Here is a 19,990-nt window from a genome sequence, read left to right as displayed (position 1 = left end):
CTGCCTTTGTTCTTGGACGTTGGGGTGTCGGCTGAGGGGGAGAAGGCATGGAGTCACCTCCTTAGCTTGAAGAAGACATCATTCTTCGTGTAGATCATTTTGCAGGAGCCATTGATAAGTTTTGAGAAAGAGAAAACTAGGGTTTGGTGAAGGGAGAAGAGATTTGAGAGGTTTTTATAGGCTAGGAGAGGTGGAGAGGAGGATTATGTCTTTAGGAATGGTTCAAGGCGAGGAGTGTATTTAAAGAGTCATTAGGACTCTTCGTTTCGCGACCCAGGAGTAGCGTCTGCGACATGATACACGGGTCGTGTATCACTACACGGGTCCCGACATGTTGGGCCATGTAATTTTTTGCTTGAAATTTTGTCACTTTTGCTGAGTTACACGGGTCGTGTAATTCCTTTCAGGGAACCATGTAACTTACTGCCCAAAATTTTGTTACTCATGCTAAGATGCACGGGCTGTGTAAATTGGCTCAAGGACCCGTGTAACTTACTGTTCTCCAAGTTACCTTGTTGACGATGTTACACAGATCGTGCAATTTACCTGGGAGACCCGTGTAACTTCCTGTATCTTTTTTCTGGGTTCCAGAATGTTATACGAGGCATGTAAATTATTACACGGACCATGTAATTTTCTGGCTTTTCTTTGAATGAGATGAATGCAAGGATTAAGTGCATGGTTACTTCCCTGATTGTGTTCAAATTCCTCTAGTGTGGGGTTGACTTGACGTTTCTTTTCCTTTCTTATTCTCTTCTCCCCCTTGCTTTTCCGGATTTGAGATTTTTGGAGTTCCTACAAAAGAAAATGCGAACAAATATTATCAAAATTAAAATAAGAAAGAAAGAAAAAAAATTAGAAATTGAGTTGCCTCCCAAAAAGTGCTTGTTTATAGTCATTAGCTCGACTCTGCCTTCGTTCTATCACGGTCTGTCTGGAGGATGGTCGTGAGTGCAGTTGACTCCCTTTTCTACGGGTTCTCCTTGAAAGTAAGGCTTTAGCCTCTACCCATTGACTTTAAGTGTTCCTGAGGTTTCGCTCCACACTTCTACTACTCCATGTAGAAAGACTTGAGTAACCTTAAAAGGTTCAGACCATCTTAATTTCAGCTTCCCTAGAAAGAGTTTCAATCTAGAGATGAATAATAGGACAAGATCTCCTTCTTTTATTTCTTTCCTTGTTATGCGCCTGTCATGCCATTTTCGGTTTTATCTTTGAAGATTTTGACATTTTTGTATGCATCCTGTCGGATTTCTTCCAACTCATTTAGTTGTAGGAGCCTTTTTTTACCAGCAGCTTTGAGGTCAAAGTTTAGGATCTGAATTGCCCAGTAAGCTTTATGCTCAAGTTCGACATAGAGATGGCATGATTTTCTATAAATCAGTAGGAAGGGTGTTGTGCCAATTGGGGTTTTATATGTAGTGTGATATGCCCACAGTGCATCATCTAACTTCATGCATCAGTCCTTCCTGGATCAGTTTATAGTTTTCTCTAGAATCCGCTTCAATTTCCTGTTTGAGATTTCTACGTGGCCACTGGTTTGAGGATGATAAGGTGTGGCTACCTTGTGGGTCACTCCATACTTTTTTAATAGTGTTTCGAATTGTTGGTTGCAGAAGTGACTTCCTCCATCGCTAGTGGTGCGCCAAATCTTGTGAAGATATTCTTCTTAAGGAACCTTGTGACCACTCTAGCATCATTGGTTGATGTGGCTATTGTTTCTACCCATTTCGACACATAATCAACACCAACCAGAATATACTTATTTCCATGGGAAGAGGGGAATGGACCCATGAAATCTATCCCCCATACATCAAACAATTCTACCTCAAGTATACCATACAGTGGCATTTCATTCCTTCTTGAAGTGTTACCTGTTCTTTAACATTGATCACAAGCTAGCATGAAGGATCTCACATCCTTGAACAGATTAGGCCAGTAGAATCCAGCTTGCAAAATTTTAGCTGCTATTTTTGTGGTGGCAAAGTGTCCTCCATATAGTGATGAATAGCAGTACTGGAGAATGCTCTCTATTTCCTCTTCCGGTATGTATCTTCTTATCAGCCCATCATTACATCTCTTGTACAGTAGAGGTTCCTCCCATGTGTAGAACCGCATATCATGCAGAAATTTCTTCTTTTGCTGATAAGTCATGTTTGGAGGTAACACTCTGCATACAAGAAAATTAACAAAGTCAGCATACCATGGAGCTTGGGAGAATGCTAGTAACTGCTCATCAGGGAATGAATTATCAATTGGCAAATCCTCGAAGTCCCCTGTGTACTCCAATTTTAGCCAGAAAAGATAGTCAGCCACTATATTTTCAGATCCCTTTTTGTCCCTGGTTTCAAGGTCAAATTCTTACAGGAGTAAAATCCATCGAATCAGCTTTGGTTTCACTTCTTTATTGTTCAAAAGGTACCGAATGGTAGCATGATTTGTGAATATAATGACTTTTGACCCAATTAAGTAGGATCTGAATTTGTCCATTGCAAACACCACTACTAGAAATTCCTTCTCTGTGGTGACATAATTGATTTGCTTGTCATCAAGTGTCTTGTTGGCATAATAAATAACATAGAGCTTTTTATCTTTTCTTTGCCCGAGCACCGCTCTAGCTGCAAAGTCACTCACATCGCACATCACCTCGAATGGTAGCTCCCAATCTGGTGGCTACATCATTAGTGCTGAGATCAAGGCTTCTTTGATCCTGTTAAAAGAGACAAGGCAATTTTTATGAAAATCAACGGGAACATCTTGACTTAACAGGTTGGTGTAACACCCCAAAATTTTAATTTTTATGAGCATTTTGGTATTTTAATTTTATTTAAATTTTAGAAATTTTTTTGAGATTTTTCGAATTTTAAAAATCGGGTTCGATTTTCCAAAAATATAAACTTTGATGAATTTTAAAAATTTATTTAAAGACCACGTGGCAAAACTAAAAATATATTTGGAGTCTACGTATTTTTCTGAGTTTTCTAGAATTTTTTCGAAATTTTTGGACCTCGTTTTCGGTCCCGAGGCAGAGTAAAAATTCAAAATTTTGTATTCTGAATCGAACCGGCCGAATCGAACCGGACCGGATCGGACCGGTCGAATCGGACCGGCCTTTTCCTTCTTCCCTTTTTCTTCCCCGCGCGCGTCGTTCCCTCTCCCTTTTCTCTCTCTTTTCTCTCTCCTCCCCTCCCGGCCACCGCCTCCCTGCGTCTCCCCTCGCCGCCTCCCGGTGTCCCGGCCAGTAGGCGCCGGAACGGCCGGAAAACACGCGCGATCTCCCTCCCTCGCGCGCGCGGCGTTTCAGCTTCCCCGGCCAAATCCGGCCGATCCGGGCACCAATTGGACCGGGTCTTGTGTCAAAAATCATCTACTCGGCGAGAGCTTTCCATAGACACTAAGAACGCCGAAATCCATCGAGCGGTTTGTCCAATTTTTGCTCGGGAAGTTTTTAGCCCATTTCGACTTTTGGGCTAGATTTCTCGCAAACCATGAACCCCACGAGAAAATCGAGAGTACCAGAGCGCTCCACTCGTCGAGAGCTTCACGGTGACATAAATTTCGAATTTTTTCGACACCGTTTTTCGGTGGGTCCCACGGGACTTCGCAGTGTTTTTCCGAGCATTAAATGAGCTTAGAAAATTCCGAAAAATTTATGTACTAACCCCCGTGTTGTGGGCTTTGTGTAGGTATCCTCAATTCGCGGAAATTCGACAGTTGTCCGGGTCTGTGAATTTCCGGTCAGACAGACCCGTTACCGGAAAAGTCTCCGAATTGGACCGAGGTTTTGGCTACCCCCCCATTGTCAGACATCCCGAGCGCGTCCCCGAAGTCGGAATCGGCAAAGGTAAACCCGAACCTTGCTTTTTCATAATTTTCTAGTGCTTAAATAGGATTAAAAATCCATAAAATATTCGTGGTAGCTTAGAAAATTATGATTCTTTTTGCAATAGCTTAGTAATATTGCTAAGGACCGCGGGGGCAAAGTTTTAGAATTTTTAGAGCTTATTTGGGCAGTTTTTGCAAAAATGATCAATTATAAGGACTAAATTGAAATTTTACCTATTGTGATGAATGATTGATTTGATGGGCCCAGGAGGGGCTGTGTGATGTGATTGAGTTATGGATATATGGATTGTGAATATAGAAGTGTATTTTGAGCCCTTTTGCAGGTTGGGTAGGTCCTAGGTATAGGGGAGACTCTGCCGGATTTCCGGCACGACTTAGGACGTATTGGTCTTTTTCTTCGTTTGTATTGAGTCAAATTTATTAAATGATTGTAATAAAAATTGTCAGGTGAGCCGGGACAGCCTTCTTCCTCCGCCCAGCCGCCACAGTGATTGTCGTCAAGTCTGTGAGTAGAATATTAATTTTAATTGTAATTTCGATATTATTATATGTTCAAGCATGCCCATGCATCACTTATATGCATATATTTATGTAGTTAAACTCTAGGCACGATTTATGTTGCATTCATAACTGTTGATATGCCATGGATATTGTTGTGGTAATTTGGAGCAGTGTGCGTGCGTTGGCGTGCGTGTGATGTGGTGTGGACTATGGATAGGACGGGGTAGTCACGGCTTGAGTAATTCGCTGCGACCCGATCCTTCGAGGGGTAGTCACGGCTTGAGTAATTCGCTGGGACCCTCGATTTGGTTATTAAGTGGAAGTCCGAGCTTAAGTAATTCGCTGGCACCAGGTTGGATTTAAGAGAGCTGTATAGGGGATCAGCTCCCATATGTTATGATTGATACTACAGGGTGTGTGAGTGCTCCAAATTACCTTTTTGATGTTATGATGTAAAAATGTTGTTGATGTTGCATTTCACTCTACAGGGTGCATTAGTTCTAGATAGTTATAGAGATTATGGTTAAAATTGATATTTTACTCTCTGAGTCGAACGCTCACTCCTGTTCAAAAATTTTCTGAGCCACAGGAGGATATTTTTTGAGGTTAACCTGCTTTCTCCCTCGCAGGTCAATTATTACTGTTTGTATAAACTGGTTAAATCTTAGAATTTCCGCATGTGTTAGAAATGTTTATTTGATTTGGGTCTGTAACCTAAATTATTATTTTGGACCTGTAAACTTAATATTCTATGCATGTTTGATGGATTGGATGAGGGAGCTGAGCTCCCATTTATTATTATGTTGATGAGTATGTGGAGGGTGAGCTGAGCTCCCCAATTGAGTATTTATTGTGTTTACAGGTCGGGTGAGTCGAAAACTCCCCGTTGGAAAGTCCATTTTATGGCCGGACTCTGTCCGTTTGTTTTCTTGAATTTGGGCCCAAATGGGCCTTAGAGTTGGGTTAATGAACAGTTAGGCTTACTACGGGCCTCGGGGGCTTTAAGCTGGCCCAGGTCCTAGTGCCGGTCCGGCCCATAGGTTGGGTCGTGACAGTTGGTAAGTAGCTAAGCTATTTTGGAAAAATCTTTAATTAATCTTCTGTAAAACCTTGCATATCCCAAAAAATTCACACTCCCTTGACTGATGTTGGTGGTGGCATGTTTTCAATTATCTCAATTTTTGCCTCATCAACCTCAATTCCTCTTTTTGATATCAAATGTCCCAGAACTATACCTTCCCTTACCATGAAGTGGCATTTTTCCCAATTTAGGACCAAGTTTGATTCTTCACATCTTTGCAATACCTTAGATAAATTAGCTAGGCAATCATCAAAAGTAGTTTCATAGACAGAAAAATCATCCGTAAAAACTTCTATGATATTTTCAATATAATCAGAAAAATAGCCATCATGCATCTTTGAAAAGTGACAGGGGTATTACAAAGACCAAAGGGCATCCTTCTATATGCAAATGTTCTATAAGGGCAAGTGAATGTGGTATTTTCTTGGTCTTCTGGGTGAATAGGAATTTGAAAGAATCCCGAGTACCCATCTAGATAACAGAAGTAAGAGTGTTTCGCTAACCTCTCTAACATTTGGTCAATGAAAGGGAAAGGAAAATATTCTTTTCTGGTGGCACTATTCAATTTCCTATAATCTATGCCCATTCGCCAACCAGTGACTACCCTAGTAGGGATCAGTTCATTATTTGCATTTTGGATAACAGTTGTCCCACCCTTCTTAGGAACTATATGTACTAAACTAACCCATTTACTATCAGAAATTGGATATATGATATCTGCATCTAATAGTTTCAAAATTTCTTTCTTGACTACTTCTTTCATGTTTGAGTTAAGTTTTCTTTGGTGCTCGATAGTGGGTTTACTGTTTTATTCCATAGGTATCCTATGCATACAAATCGAGGGGTTAATCCCTTTCATGTCACGACCCAACCTATGGGCCGGACCGGCACTAGGACCTGGGCCAGCTTAAAGCCCCCGAGGCCCGTAGTAAGCCTAACTGTTCATTAACCCAACTCTAAGGCCCATTTGGGCCCAATATCAAGAAAACAAACAGACAGAGTCCGGCCATAAAATGGACTTTCCAACGGGGAGTTTTCGACTCACCCGACCTGTAAACACAATATATAGTCAATTGGGGAGCTCAGCTCACCCTCCACATACTCATCAACATAATAATAAATGGGAGCTCAGCTCCCTCATCCCATCCATCAAACATGCATATCATTATACGTTTACAGGTCCAACATGATAATAATATTACAGACCATAATCAAATAAATACTTCTAACACATGCGGAAATTCTAGGAGTTAATAAAATTTCACAAACATTGATAAACAACTGCGAGGAGAAAAGCGAGTTAACCAAAATAAAATCCTCTGTAACTGAAAAAATATTGAACAGGAGTGAGCGTTTGACTCAGAGAGTAAAATATCAATTTTAACCATAATCTCTATAACTATCTAAATCTAATGCACCCTGTAGAGTGAAATGCAACATCCACATCATTTTCACATCATAACATCACAAAGGTAATTTGGAGCACTCACGCACCCTGTAACATCAATCATAATATATGGGAGCTGATCCACTATACAGACTCTCTTAAATCCAACTCAGTGCCTGAAGAACTCAGCTCGGACTTCCACTTAAATACCAAATCGGGGTCCCAGCGAAGAACTCAAGCCGTGTCTACCCGTCCTATCCATAGTCCACACCACATCACACGCACGCCAACGCACGCACACTGCTCCAAATTACCACAACAACATACATGGCACTTTAACATTTATCAATGCATCAAAAATCGTGCCTAGAGTTTAACTACATAAATATATGCATATAAGTGATGCATGGGCATGCTGAACATATAATAATATCGAAATTACAATTAAAATTAATATTCTACTCACAAACTTGACGACAAATTACTGTGTGGCGGTGGGCGGAGGAAGAAGGTGTCTGTCACTCACCTGACAATTACATTACATCTATTTAATAAATTTGACTCAATACAAACAAAGAAAAAGATCAAGTACGTCCTAAGTCGTGCCGAAAATCCGGCAGAGTCTCCCCTATACCTAGGACCTACCCAACCTGCAAAAGGGCTAAAAAAACGCACTTCTATATTCACAATCCATATATCAACAGTTCAATCATATCACACAACCCCACCAGGGCCCATCAAATCAATCACCCATCACAATACGCAAAATTTCAATTTAGTCCTTATTATTGATCATTTTTGCAAAAACTGCCCAAACAAGCTCTAAAAATTATAAAACTTTGCCCCGCGGTCCTTAGCAATATTACTAAGCTATTGCAAAAAGAATCGTAATTTTCTAAGCTACCACGAATATTTTATGGATTTTTAATCCTATTTAAGCACTAGAAAATTACGAAAAAGCAAGGTTCGGGTTTACCTTTGCCGATTCCGACTTCGAACGCTTCGGACGTCTAACAATGGGGCTAGCCAAAACCTCGGTCCAATTCGAGACTTTTCCAGAACGGTCCGTTCGCCCAAATTTGCGCACTTGGTCAATCGAATGTCTGCGAATCGAGGATACCTACACGAAGCCCATAACACGGGGGTTAGTACATAAATTTTTCAGAATTTTCTAAGCTCATTAAATGCTCGGAAAAACACTGCAAAGTTCCATGGGACCCACCGAAAAACGGTGTCGGAAAAATTCGAAATTTATGTCGTTGCGAAGCTCTCGACGAATGGAGCATGCTGGTGGCCTCGGTTTTCTCGTGGGATTCACGGTTTTCGAGAAATCTAGCCCAAAAGTCGAAATGGGCTAAAATCTTCCCGAGCAAAAATCGGACAAACCGCTTGATGGATTTCGGCGTTCTTGGTGTCTATGGAAAGCTCTCGCCGAGTAGATGATTTTGGACACAAGACCCGGTCCAATTGGTGGCCGGATCGGCTTGGCCAGTGGGGCGCAGGGCGTTGCAGCGCGCGTTGCGTGGCGTCACGGCGCTAGCTACTGGTCAGGTGGGCGGAGAGGAGAGAGAAACGAGGGAGAGAAGGGAGAGAGCCATCGCGCGCGGGAGAAGAAAAGGAAGAAGGAAAAAGGGCCGATCCGATTCGACCGGTCCGATCCGGTCCGGTTCGATTCGACCGGTTCGATTCAGGATACAAAATTCTGAATTTTTACTCTGCCTCGGGACCGAAAATGAGGTCCAAAAATTCCGAAAAATTTCCATAAAACTCAGAAAAATACGTAGACTCCAAATATATTTTTAGTTTTGCCACGTGGTCTTTAAATTAATTTTTAAAAATCCTCAAAGTTTATATTTTCGGAAAATCGAACCCGATTTTTAAAATCTGAAAAATCTAAAAAAATTCCTAAAATTTAAATAAAATTAAAATACAAAAAATACTCATAAATAATAAAATTTAAAATCTTGGGGTGTTACATTCTTCCCCCCTTACAGAAAATTCGTCCTCGAATTTTTACACAAGGCAGAATAAAGCACATGATTATACATTGAACAGATAAGGGTACTTGCTACGCATGTCCCGCTCGACTCCAGTGAACTCTTCCACTGACTGACTCCTCCACAAAACCTTAACCATAGGGATCTGTTTGGATCTTAGCTGTCTTACTTGGTAGTCCACTATGGCTACAGGTTGCTCCTCAAATGTCAAGTTCTCTTTTAGCTCTATCACATCATTTGCAAAGACATGAGAAGGATTGGGAATGTATTTCTGAGCATGGAGATGTGAAACACGGATGAACGTGAGAAAGGTTGGGTGGTAGCTCCAACCTGAGGCAATCGCTCCAACTCTATCCGTAACCTCAAAAGGTCCAATATACCGAGGTGCCAACTTGCCCTTCTTTCCAAATCTCATGACTCCTTCATTGGAGAAACCTTCAGGAATACATAGTTGCCTACTGAAAACTCCACATCCCTCCGTCTCGGGTCGGCATAACTCTTCTTCCTACTGAAACCTGTATTCAATCGTTCACTGATTAAAGGAACTACCTCAGAAGTGAAATGCACAAGGTCTACATCATGCACCTACGCTTCCCCCATTTTCATACAACACAGAGGAGACATACACTATCTTACATATAATGCCTCATAGGGTGCCATCCCTATCTTTGGAGTGGTAATTGTTGTTGTAGGCAAACTCCACCAAAGCTAGCTGCTCATCCCATTAACCTCCAAAATCCAAGACACTCATGCGAAGCATGTCTTCCAGTGTTTGGATTGTCCTTTCGGACTGTCCGTCTGTCTGAGGGTGGAAAGCCGTACTGAAGTTCAACTGTGTGCCAAGTGCCTCCTGCAACTTTCTCCAAAATCGAGAAGTGAACTGGGGCCCTCTGTCAGATATTATGGAAGCTGGAACTCCATGCAATCTGACTATTTCTCGAATGTAGAGGGCATACTGTGCCACAGAGTATGTAGTCTTTACAGGTAAGAAGTGAGCTGATTTGGTCAAGCGGTCTACAATTACCCATATCGAGTCATATCCTCGCGTGGTACGAGGCAACCCAGTCACAAAATCCATAGTGATCATTTCCCACTTCCATTCTGGGATAGGGAGCTCTTGCAGCTTCCCTGACGGTCTCTGGTGTTCAAACTTCACCTTCTGACAAGTCAAGCACTTGGACACAAAGTCTGCTATGTCTCTCTTCATGCCATTCCACCAGTAGCTATCTTTCACATCATGGTACATCTTGGTGGAACCTGGGTGGACACTGTACAGTGTGTAGTGTGCCTCTCGCATGATTTCATTCCTGAGGTTGTCCACATCGGGCACACATATCCTAGAACCTTGCACTAGGGCGCCATCATTGGCAAATCCAAACTCACCACCTTCACCTTGCTGTACTCTTTCTATGATCTTCATCAGTTGTTGGTCTCGTGGCCGGGAAACTCTAACTCTGTCCCTCAAGTCCGGCCTCACCGAAAAGTGAGCCAACAATACCCCTCATCCGAAAGATCCAGATTAAACCTTGATCCATCAACTCATGTATCTCTGAATGGTGGTCTCTTCTCTCTTGAAATGTGCGCCAAACTGCCAGAAGATTTTCTGCTCAAGGCATCTGCCACAACATTGGCCTTTCCAGGGTGGTACTAGATGGTGCAATCATAGTCTTTCAGAAGCTCCATCCATCTCCTCTGTCTCAAGTTCAAGTCCCTCTGCTGGAAGATGTACTTCAAACTCTTATGGTCGGTGTATATCTCGCACACTTTACCATACAGGTAGTGTCTCCAGATTTTTAGTGCAAAGACTACAGCTGCCATTTCCAAATCATGGGTGGGGTAGTTCTGCTCATGCCTCTTCAGCTGCCTTGAAGCATAAGCCACTACCTTTCCATTTTGCATCAAAACACACCCTAGGCCAACTCTGGAGGCGTCACAATACACGGTGTATCCTTCACCACTCGCAGGTAGTGTCAACACAGGGGCAGTGGTTAGACACTCCTTAAGCTTCTGGAAACTCACCTCACAGTCATCTGTCCAAATGAATGGAACATTCTTCCTGGTCAACTTAGTTAGGGGAGCCGCTATCCTGGAGAAATCTTGTACAAAACGCCTATAGTAGCCAGCTAAACCCAGAAAACTTCGCACCTCAGTGACTGTTGTAGGCCTAAGCCAATCAGTTACAGCTTCAATTTTCTTGGGATCCACTTGAATGCCGTCACTAGAAACCACGTGTCCCAAGAATGAGATGCTTTCTAGCCAAAATTCACATTTTGAAAATTTGGCATATAGCTGGTGCTCCCTCAAAGTCTGCAACACCATTCTCAAGTGCCACACGTGTTCTTCCTCGGTCCGAGAGTATACCAGAATGTCATCTATGAATACGATGACAAAACGGTCCAAAAATGACTTGAACACCCTGTTCATCAAGTCCATGAAGGCTGCTGGTGCATTAGTGAGTCCAAAAGACATCACCAAGAACTCATAATGACCATATCTTGTCCTGAAAGCCGTTTTGGACACGTCCTCATTCCTGATTCTCAACTGATGGTAGCCTGATTGCAAGTCTATCTTGGAAAAGAATCTAGCTCCTTGGAGCTGATCAAACAAATCATTGATCCGAGGAAGTGGATACTTGTTCTTCACAGTGACCTTGTTCAGCTGTCTGTAGTCGATACATAACCTCAATGACCCATCCTTCTTTCTCACAAATAGAACAGGAGCACCCCAAGGTGAAGTGCTCGGACATATAAAACCCTTGTCCAAAAGCTCCTGTAGTTGCTCCTTCAGCTCTTTCAATTCTGCTGGTGCCATCCTGTAAGGTGGCATGGATATGGGGTTCATACCCGGCACAACATCAATACAAAACTCTATTTTCCTTCCTGGTGGCAACCCTGGAAGCTCCTCTGGGAAGACATCCATAAATTCTCTGACAACAGGAACATTTTCCATGCTGACACCTTCTACAGATGTATCTCTCACCAATGCCAAATACCCTTGGCATCCACGCCTCAATATTTTTCTGGCACTAATTGCTGACACCATCAAAGCTAAACTCTTCCACACCAGGTATGTGGAAATATACCTTTTTGTTCCTGCAGTCTAAAGTGGCATAGTGAGTTGCCAACCAATCCATCCCCAAAATTACATCAAAGTCCATTACTGGTAGAGGAACCAAGTCTGCTGGGAGGATCTTTCCATCCACTAATACTGGGCTACCCAGAAAAATCATATCTACATCTATGTTGTCACTAAGTGGGGTAGCTACCGACAAAGGACATTCTAAAGTTGTAGGGTTTCTACCCAACCTCATGGCAAACATAGGGGAGACAAATGAGTGCATAGCACCCGGATCTATCAAAACACGAGCCTCATAAGAACAGACCAGAAGAATACCTGCCACAACTGCATTGGAAGCCTGAGCATCCTGGTGGGTCAGGGTGAAAACTCGAGCTTGACCCCTACCCTGAGTGGCGTAACCACATCGACTTCTACCTCTGACCGCCTCTAAATCCACGCCCCTTGTCCTCGCCTGTTGGCCATCGAATCGATCGCCGCCATGTTGGTAGTACCCGGATACAACTGGCGAGGAACATTAGCAATGAACCTGTGACCCCATCCGTGGCTCATCAAAACGGGCATTCTCTAGCAAAGTGACACGTTGGCCACACTGAAGCATACTCGACCCCATCAAACAAGGTCTGAATGTGCTCTTCCACACTTGTGCACGGTGCTAAGAGGATCTGAACTGCAGCGTAATCGCTGCACTCGAATCGTTACATCTGGATCCGCACTCGGTTCGAACCCTCAGGATTTGTGTCTAAAACCACTCCTCTTATTCCTGCTTCTTCCTCTGTAAGTAGTTTGGCCACCACTATCCGTAGTACCCATGTGGGGAACACCTGAAGAACCCTCTGCTCTGTTTTTCTTTGCTCTCCCACTGTCATCCGCAGTATAGCTAATCTCAATCTGTCTGGCTCGATCAACCACCACATCAAAAGACTGATCCGACATCATGGCCAGGTTCGCATACCTCCTGTCAAGCCCCTTTAGGAACCTCTTCACCTTCATAGTCTCTGTAGCTACTGCTGTAGGGGCATATCTGCTCAATTCCAGAAATTCTGTAGCATATTCATCTACAGACCTGCCATTCTGTCTTAAGGCCTCAAAGGCCCACTGCTTCTGATCTCTGAAGCTTTCTGGCACAAACCGATTGATAAAAAGTTCCACAAACTGAGCCCATGTCAATCCCTCCATCCGAGGTAACACATAGTCATTCATCCATTGTCTAGGCATAGGCCCCATGACATGCTGCATACACTCTATCAATCTTCTATCAGTCAGCTGTAATTACATTTCTGCACATGTCTGCAGGAATCTAAAAACCGGTATGCATCGTCTGACACATCATAAGTTCCAGGCACCAACTTCTTGAAATTTATGATCTGTTTGTAAGATTCCTCTCTTGGTGCGGTGGACTGCTGCTGCTGTGGAGGGTGGACCATGTACTGTGCCATCATGTCGATGGTTCTCTGCAGACCAGCTAGAGTAGCTGCCATGGGGTCCATGGGACCCTGTGCCATGAAAGACTGTTCTGACCGTGGGTAGTCGCTCTTCTACTTGAGCAGCTCTAGGCCTCCTACCCTGCCTCCTCGGGGCAGGCGCCTCATCCTGTGCCGACACCTCGTCAGGCACATCTGGTTCTGGTGCAGTGGCAGCTCTCCTGCTTCTACGCATTTTCCTGAAATTCAGCAGCATTAGCCCACAAAATTCAAAACTGCACATTGCACAGCTCTATAGACTCATATTTACACACAATATATGAAGCAGAAACTAGAAGCAAAGATGACAATGCAAGACGAATGTGGACCCTATATTTCCGCATGTGACTCCTATTGGACTTTTCCCAACACTTTAGACAACATTCCCTAAGAATCTGGAGCCTAAGCTCTGATACCACATTTGTCACGACCCAACCTATGGGCCGGACTGGCACTAGGACCTGGGCCAGCTTAAAGCCCCCGAGGCCCGTAGTAAGCCTAACTGTTCATTAACCCAACTCTAAGGCCCATTTGGGCCCAATATCAAGAAAACAAACGGACAGAGTCCGGCCATAAAATGGACTTTCCAACGGGGAGTTTTCGACTCACCCGACCTGTAAACACAATATATAGTCAATTGGGGAGCTCAGCTCACCCTCCACATACTCATCAACATAATAATAAATGGGAGCTCAGCTCCCTCATCCCATCCATCAAACATGCATATCATTATACGTTTACAGGTCCAACATGATAATAATATTACAGACCATAATCAAATAAATACTTCTAACACATGCGGAAATTCTAGGAGTTAATAAAATTTCACAAACATTGATAAACAACCTGCGAGGGAGAAAAGCAGGTTAACCAAAATAAAATCCTCCTGTAACCTGAAAAAATATTGAACAGGAGTGAGCGTTCGACTCAGAGAGTAAAATATCAATTTTAACCATAATCTCTATAACTATCTAAATCTAATGCACCCTGTAGAGTGAAATGCAACATCCACATCATTTTCACATCATAACATCACAAAGGTAATTTGGAGCACTCACGCACCCTGTAACATCAATCATAATATATGGGAGCTGATCCCCTATACAGCTCTCTTAAATCCAACCTGGTGCCAGCGAAGAACTCAGCTCGGACTTCCACTTAAATACCAAATCGGGGTCCCAGCGAAGAACTCAAGCCGTGTCTACCCCGAAGGACCGGGTCCCAGCGAAGAACTCAAGCCGTGTCTACCCGTCCTATCCATAGTCCACACCACATCACACGCACGCCAACGCACGCTTCGCTCCAAATTACCACAACAACATACATGGCACTTTAACATTTATCAATGCATCAAAAATCGTGCCTAGAGTTTAACTACATAAATATATGCATATAAGTGATGCATGGGCATGCTGAACATATAATAATATCGAAATTACAATTAAAATTAATATTCTACTCACAAACTTGACGACAAATTACTGTGGCGGCTGGGCGGAGGAAGAAGGCTGTCCCGGCTCACCTGACAATTACATTACATCTATTTAATAAATTTGACTCAATACAAACAAAGAAAAAGATCAAGTACGTCCTAAGTCGTGCCGAAAAAAAATCCGGCAGAGTCTCCCCTATACCTAGGACCTACCCAACCTGCAAAAGGGCTAAAAACGCACTTCTATATTCACAATCCATATATCAACAGTTCAATCATATCACACAGCCCCTCCTGGGCCCATCAAATCAATCACCCATCACAATACGCAAAATTTCAATTTAGTCCTTATTATTGATCATTTTTGCAAAAACTGCCCAAACAAGCTCTAAAAATTATAAAACTTTGCCCCGCGGTCCTTAGCAATATTACTAAGCTATTGCAAAAAGAATCGTAATTTTCTAAGCTACCACGAATATTTTATGGATTTTTAATCCTATTTAAGCACTAGAAAATTACGAAAAAGTAAGGTTCGGGTTTACCTTTGCCGATTCCGACTTCGGGAACGCGCTCGGGACGTCTGACAATGGGGGGCTAGCCAAAACCTCGGTCCAATTCGGAGACTTTTCCGGTAACGGGTCTGTCTGGCCCGAAATTTGCAGACCCGGTCAACTGTCGAATTTCCGCGAATCGAGGATACCTACACGAAGCCCATAACACGGGGGTTAGTACATAAATTTTTCAGAATTTTCTAAGCTCATTAAATGCTCGGAAAAGCACTGCAAAGTTCCGTGGGACCCACTGAAAAACGGTGTCGGAAAAATTCAAAATTTATGTCGTTGCGAAGCTCTCGACGAATGGAGCATGCTGGTGGCCTCGGTTTTCTCGTGGGATTCACGATTTTCGAGAAATCTAGCCCAAAAGTCGAAATGGGCTAAAATCTTCCCGAGCAAAAATCGGACAAACCGCTTGATGGATTTCGGCGTTCTTGGTGTCTATGGAAAGCTCTCGTTGAGTAGATGATTTTAGACACAAGACCCGGTCCAATTGGTGGCCGGATCGGCCGAATTTGGCCGGGGAAGTCGAAAGCAGCGCTTGGGGCGTTCGAGCGCGTTTTCCGGCCGTTCGGGCGTGGCCATTGCATTTGGGTGGTGGCGTCGCGCTTTGGTGGCTGCGGTGGCGGCTAGGGGCGGAGAGGAGAGAGAAAGGAGAGTAGGGAGAGAGCCATCGCGCGCGGTAGAAGAAAAGGAAGAAGGAAAAGGCGGTCCGATTCGACGGTCGATCGTCCGATCGATTCGATTCGATTCGGCCGGTTCGATTCAGGATACAAAATTTTGAATTTTTACTCTGCCTCGGGACCGAAAACGAGGTCCAAAAATTTCGAAAAATTTCCATAAAACTCAGAAAAATTCGTAGACTCCAAATATATTTTTAGTTTTGCCACGTGGTCTTTAAATTAATTTTTAAAAATCCTCAAAGTTTATATTTTCGGAAAATTGAACCCGATTTTTAAAATCCGAAAAATCTAAAAAAATTTCTAAAATTTAAATAAAATTAAAATACCAAAAATACTCATAAATAATAAAATTTAAAATCTTGGGGTGTTACATTTCAGGTCTTCTATTTTATACCCTATAGCCTTGTTATGGGTTCTAAGTTACCTTAGCAATTTTTTCTCTTCTATCTTAGACAGGCTAGCATTGATTATAACAGGATATTTAGAGTTTAAGTCCAGAAATGCATACCTTAGTGAGGAGGGGAGAGGTTTAAGCTCTACCTATTCAGTGGTGCTCTCTGGTTTGCTTTTGGTTTGTTCCTCCTTTAACTTCTCCATCTCGAAAGCTTGAGCTAAGGGTAGGGGTAGATGAGCTACTAACTATTGTGCACAGGCTGCTATTTCTATGTTTTCATCATTCGCTGTGTGACTGTACACAATGCATGCTTAAGAGGATCTTTAGGATATATCTTATGAAATTCCTTTTCAACTTGTTTGTCAATTATGTTAACCTTGAAGCATTCGTCAGGTTCGAATTTGTGTTTCATTGTGTCAAATAAGTTGAATTCCACTTCTTCTTCTCCTACCTTAAGGGTTAGTCGCCCATTTTTGAAGTCTATGATTGCTCCGACAGTTGCCAAGAATGGTCTTTCTAAGATGATAGGGATCCAAAAATCTTTTTCCATCTCAAGGACAACAAAGTCTACTGGAATGAAGAATTTGCCCACTTTGATAGGGATGTTCTCAAGTATGCCCACAGGATATTTAACAGATCGATAAGCCAATTACAGTGAAATTGTCGTGAGCTTCAGTTCTCCGATCTCCAACTTTTGGCATATTGATAGAGGCATTAAACTCACACTTGCCCCAAAATCATAGAGGGCTTTGTCTATTTTCTTGTTGCTAATGAGGCAGGGTATGGAGAAGCTTCTTAGATCTTTCAACTTTGGAGGCAGTTTATTTTGTAGTATGGCACTGTATTCCTCTGTTAGAGCAGCTGTCTCATAGTCTTCCAGTTTTCTTTTCTTTGACAGAATTTCGTTAAGAAATTTAACATAGGATGACATCTGAGAGAGTGCTTCAGTGAAGGGAATGTTAATATAAAGTTTTTGTAAAACTTCTAAAAACTTTCCAAACTGCTTGTCCAATTTGGCTTTTTGAAATCTCTGACGAAAAGGTAGGGGAGGCTAGTATAGCTCTGGTAACTTCTTTTTCTTACCTGTTTCCTCTTTTTGATTTTTCTTGGCTTCTTCCTCATTTTTCTCTGCTTGGCTTTCAGATTTTTCTGAGTTTTTCTCTATCGGTTCTTTCTCTGGTTGTACTAGAGTTCTCCCACTCCTCAATTTAACTACCTTACAATGCTCCCTTTAGTTCATCTTTGATTGACTAGGCAGTTTATCAGCAACCTTACTTCAAGAACTTGCTTGCTGAGCAATTTGATTCTCTAGCATCTTGTTATGGGTAGCAAGTTGGTCCATTCTGGAAGTCAGTTGTTTAATCAATTCATTATGTTGTTGTTGAGCTGCTACGAAACCTTCCATCATGGATTTCATGGTCATCTTTGATTCAAGTTGCTGAGGTTGAGGAGGCAGTGGTGGCTGTGCAAAGTTTTGGCCTCTGTTCTGAAATCCAAGGGGTGCTGGTGGTTTGTACCCCTGTTGTTTATTTATTGGTTGATTCTGTTGGTTTGACCATGAGAAATTTAGGTGGTTCCTCCATCCAGGGTTGTAAGTGTTTGAATATGGATTATTGAGCTGCCTCTGGTTGAAGTTTCCCCCGTTATTGAGATAGTTCATTTATTCTATGGAGGGTTCATTGAAGCTATTAAATTATGAGGTTGTATATCCTCCTCCATAGTCGTCACAATGCTGGTTGCTTGTACCAACTACGTTGGCTTGTATTCTATTGAGTCTCTTTGTGAACTGATCAAATTGAGCATTTATCATACTTAGAGCGTCCACTTCCAGGACCCCTACTGTTCTCCTTGCGGTTCCTCTTTCATTTGACCACTCATAATTATGATATGCGACCCTTTCTAGAAGTTCAAGTGCTTGCGTCACTGTTTTCTCCATTAAGTCACATTCTGCAACTGAATCTACTGTACTCCTTGTAGAGGGTAGTAACCCATTATAGAAATTTTGCACTAGTAGCCAATCCTCTATGCCATGGTGTGGACATTCCCTCTGCAGGTCCTTATATCTTTCTCATGCATCATAGAGTGATTCACCTTCCTTTTGTATGAAGGTGTTGAGCTCAAGCCTCAGTCTTGCAGTCTTTGCAGGTGGTAAATACCTTGCTAGAAAAGCTTGTGAGAGGTTTACCAAGTGGTGAATGTTCTAGTTGGTAAAAAAGTAACCACTTCCTTCCTCTGTCTCGAAGGGAGAATGGAAATGCTCTAAGTCTTATGGCTCAATCAGACACTCCATTCATCTTAAATATGTCACATAGGGCAAAAAAGTACTAGAGGTGATAGTGTGGATCTTCTGTTGATGAACCTCCAAACTGGGTTTATTGAATCATTTGAAGCCAAGCTGGCTTTAACTCAAAGTTGTTGGCTTCCACTGTGGATCTTGTGACACTGGGCTGAAATCCTTGGACAGATGGAGCTCCGTAGCCTCTCAAGAGTCTTGGCCTGTCATTATTATCGGCCATAGTTGGAATTTTGGGATTTTCTTGACCGTGCTCTTGATGTTTCCTTTCCCTCCTGATGGCTCTCAGAGTTCTATCTATTTTAGGATCACAGTCCAAGATTTCTTCTTCTGGCCTTGTTCTGGTCATATACCAGGTCAGGCACCTAAGAGAAAAGGAAAAAAATAAAACAAATCAAATAAAATTAGATGATAAATATAATTGCCTAAATCAGCTAAATTGGCTATCGCTCGATATTACTAAAGCCAAATTCTCCGACAACGGCGTCAAAAACTTATTTGCTGGTTTTACAACCTCGCAAGTGCACAGATCGCTAACAAGTAATAAAATAGTGAGTAGAGTATCGTCCCACGAGGAATGTGATTAGTAAGTACCAATCTACACAGTAATTTTGATTGTCTAGGCAGTCGAATATAATGGGGAAATGAAATTTGTCTATTTTGAAAGCTGGGATAAAAAGGATAATAAATCTAAATTGGATAATCTATTTTGAAATGATTCTGGAATTAAGATTTCACACTTGAATTTCATTATGGATGTGACTTCATTTATTCATTGGATTGAGAATCAGTTGCCTTGATGGAAATTAATCCTATAATATCTTAGGTCCTCTCTCAAGGCACCTAAGGTGTGTTTGAATCAAACTAAACCCTACTTTCATGGTGATTAAATTAATTAAAACCCCTTAAGATCTTTGATTAATTTTGAAACTCCACAAAGATTATCAGCCTATCTCTAGGTCAGATTTTCTAGGTTTAAAATCTTGATTTTTTAATATTAATCTTTACCTTTCAATCATTCAATTAATATATATAATCAATACTAGGTGGGTACCAACACATAACATGCATTAAGATCACAATAAATTAAATCGAGGAATAAATCTCAAATCTAATAAATAAAACTTAATGTTTATTCATAATAATGATTACAAGCATTACTCTCCCAATTCCAAAATACGAAAGTTACTCACTCATGGTGAGTTCAACAAACATAATAAAAATGAAGTAAAGACTAATAAAAATTTATTTAAGGAAATGGAATGAAAGAACCGAAGAGGGTTT

The 19,990-nt window shown here is 42.0% G+C and overlaps 1 long non-coding RNA gene and 1 other non-coding gene across 2 annotated transcripts; one reads left to right on the top strand and one right to left on the bottom strand.

Moving 5' to 3' along the window:
- Positions 1–13,447: 13,447 nt before the first annotated feature.
- LOC131174480 (uncharacterized) lies at positions 13,448–15,533 on the bottom strand. The gene is made up of 3 exons (XR_009144795.1): positions 15,325–15,533; positions 14,814–14,872; positions 13,448–13,550 (listed from the first exon to the last, which is right to left on the bottom strand). It is a non-coding gene; the product is annotated as an uncharacterized LOC131174480 (long non-coding RNA).
- Positions 15,534–18,437: 2,904 nt separating this feature from the next.
- On the top strand, positions 18,438–18,544 carry LOC131175093 (small nucleolar RNA R71). Its single transcript, XR_009145253.1, has one exon. It is a non-coding gene; the product is annotated as a small nucleolar RNA R71 (small nucleolar RNA).
- Positions 18,545–19,990: the final 1,446 nt, after the last annotated feature.

The sequence above is a fragment of the Hevea brasiliensis genome, chromosome 16, assembly GCF_030052815.1.
Source record: "Hevea brasiliensis isolate MT/VB/25A 57/8 chromosome 16, ASM3005281v1, whole genome shotgun sequence".
Lineage (NCBI taxonomy): Eukaryota > Viridiplantae > Streptophyta > Magnoliopsida > Malpighiales > Euphorbiaceae > Hevea > Hevea brasiliensis.
The sequence above is the reverse complement of the archived record's forward strand: the minus strand, read 5'-3'. Positions and strand labels throughout refer to the sequence as shown.